This window comes from Carica papaya, chromosome 6, assembly GCF_054855325.1.
Source record: "Carica papaya isolate Zhongbai chromosome 6, ASM5485532v1, whole genome shotgun sequence".
NCBI classification, from domain to species: Eukaryota; Viridiplantae; Streptophyta; class Magnoliopsida; order Brassicales; family Caricaceae; genus Carica; species Carica papaya.
In genome coordinates, this window is record NC_142314.1 from 27,274,774 (window position 1) to 27,277,253 (window position 2,480).

General features: G+C 47.6%; 1 long non-coding RNA gene across 1 annotated transcript; it reads left to right on the top strand.

The window, feature by feature from the left end:
• Positions 1-498: 498 nt before the first annotated feature.
• LOC148253469 (uncharacterized) lies at positions 499-1,746 on the top strand. The gene is made up of 3 exons (XR_015812787.1): positions 499-774; positions 964-1,034; positions 1,277-1,746. It is a non-coding gene; the product is annotated as an uncharacterized LOC148253469 (long non-coding RNA).
• The last annotated feature ends 734 nt before the right edge of the window (positions 1,747-2,480 follow it).

The window sequence follows — 2,480 nt, forward strand, 5'->3', positions numbered from 1 at the left end:
ATCTTAGACAAGATTGGTACCACTGCCTACAGACTTGCACTGCCTCCTGAGCTCTCCCGGGTTCATAATGTGTTTCATGTATCTATGCTACGTAAGTACAATCCGGACCCTTCTCATGTCTTGGCTCATGAACCGCTTCCACTCCGAGAGGACTTGTCTTATGAAGAAGTACCGGTCAGTATCACGGACCGAGAAAGCAGAATACTCCGCAACCAGGAAATATCATTTGTAAAAGTCATGTGGCAGAACCACACGCCCAGGGAGGCGACTTGGGAACTGGAATCAGAATTTAGGGCCCAATATCCTCATCTGTTTGATCAAGAGTAATGAGGCAAATTTGGGGACCAAATTTCTTTATGGGGGGGAGAGTTGTAGCGCCCAGAAAGGGGCCGAAAAAAAAAGAAAAAAAAAAAAAGCCACGTCGACAGCCACGTCAGCAGTCCCGGCCAACCGGGACCTGCCACGTGGCAAGACCACGTCGTTCCAAAAAGGGCCACGTTGGCGATCCGCGTAGGCACGATCGGACGGTCCAGATCAAGCGTGCGATCGGACGGCACAGATTTAAACGCACGGACGGCCTAGATTTAATCAAAAACGGACGGCCTAGATTAAAACAAAATGGACGGCTGAGATCAAAAAGGCAAAGGGTTATAAATAGAACCCCCACACCAGACCACAAACCCTAGCCGCCTGCCGCTCGCCGGAGAAGACGAACCAGAAGCCGGCCGCCGCCACCCGCCGCCGCACCGGAGGAATTTCCGACCGCCGATCGAGGTAAATTTCGTACCCCCAACTCGTTTTTCCACGCTGATTCCTCCTGTGGCCAAATCGGAGCCAAAATCCCGGCCGAAGCCCAGCGGCACCGCCGCGCCCCTTCTCAGTTTTTGCCTCCGATGAGGCCCTTCCCGGCCTCCGTTTGATGCAATTTTTATATCACCGTGATCACCATTGTTTTCTCTACAGGTTGACCGGAGCCAAATCACCAAAACACGAACCTCGCCGGAGAGCCGCCGCACCCGAGAGCGCCGCCGCCGGTAAGCTCCGTTTTTTCGTGATTTTTTGGCCCCCCGAGGGCCCTAGGGTTGTTTTCTCGCAGGGACCGATGCGAATGTGGCCGAATTTGGCCGGAAACGGCCGAAAAAAGCCAACCCGAGGTGAATCGCCGCTGCCAGCGGCGGCGCCGTCGCCAGAGCACAGCGGAGCCGCCGTGCCGGAGTTGCGATTTGGGCCGAAAGGGGCCCTGGGCCTAATTTGGGATTTTTTGGAACACGCGCAGGTACCAGTAGTGCGTTTCAGTTCCCCGAGGAAAATTCAGGGAAAATTAGGGACAGCCTGCAAACGCACTATGAAGCCGTGTTCGGACCCCGAAACGAGTAAGGACCCCTCAACTTATTTCCTATCACGGTTTTAAAGTTCAATAAATGATAAAACGATATTTCATGAATCAACGAATGTGTGAAATTGCTTAGGGTCGCTAATGGAGCCCGAGTCTAGTGTGTTTGTCGGTTAATTGTTATTTGGCCTGTTTTACAGTTTTAAACGTAGCATGAGGTTCGATGTTTTCATTTTATAGTTTTGTGTGCATGTTTTACTGTTTTATTGATTATGGATTAGATGACCGGGATATTGATGCTGTATGTTGTCTGCTTAGCATAAATTATCGTTTTGCTTGCTTGTATGTGGATTAATGATGCTGATTGAGGAAAAAGAGAACGAACAATTATGTAAATGGATAATGGTATAATGTGATCAGCCTGACTATGTATCCTGGGAGATGGTGGACAGACCGGGTCTGTAGGGGACCCTACCGGGATTGTGATCTCCCATACCGGACGGGGTATGGAGATCTTATGTGTTTTGGCACCCATACCGGACGGGGTATGGGGACGGCCCTGGAATTTGATTTCAAGTATTACGGATTTACGGGTAGCGGGACCCCTATGGATCCCCATGGATACTAGTGGGCTGGTGAATTAGGAAAATATGTTGTGTAACGATTGAATTACGAAAAGCGTGATAGGTATTATGTTATACAGTTCATATATATGTTTCCATGATGATAATGATGTTATTGCTCTCGTATATTGTTTTATGAATTTCACCGAGGTAAGTAAATGGTAAAGGTTTTATTTATCGATAAAAGGATTTGTTGTAAATTATGCTCCATTGGTCGTTTTGTGTTTTCTACCCACCTTTACCTCCGTGACGGTGAGATATCGTGATGTCCTTACTGGGCTAGTGTAGCTCATTCCTTATTTAATCATTTCAGATCAGGAAGACATGGTTCCCGAGCCCGTTCCACAGGAGGATGACGAAGGGGATGCCTAGAGACTCCATAGTCATACTCATAGCTTTACTTTCGAGTTTCTTTTTTTTGTTAGTTTAATCTTTTATATTTTGAGCACGTTTTTTGTTTTCGTGTAAGGGATGTTAACTGAAATTTTGATCTCGCTTCCGCATTTGATATTTTTTAATATAAA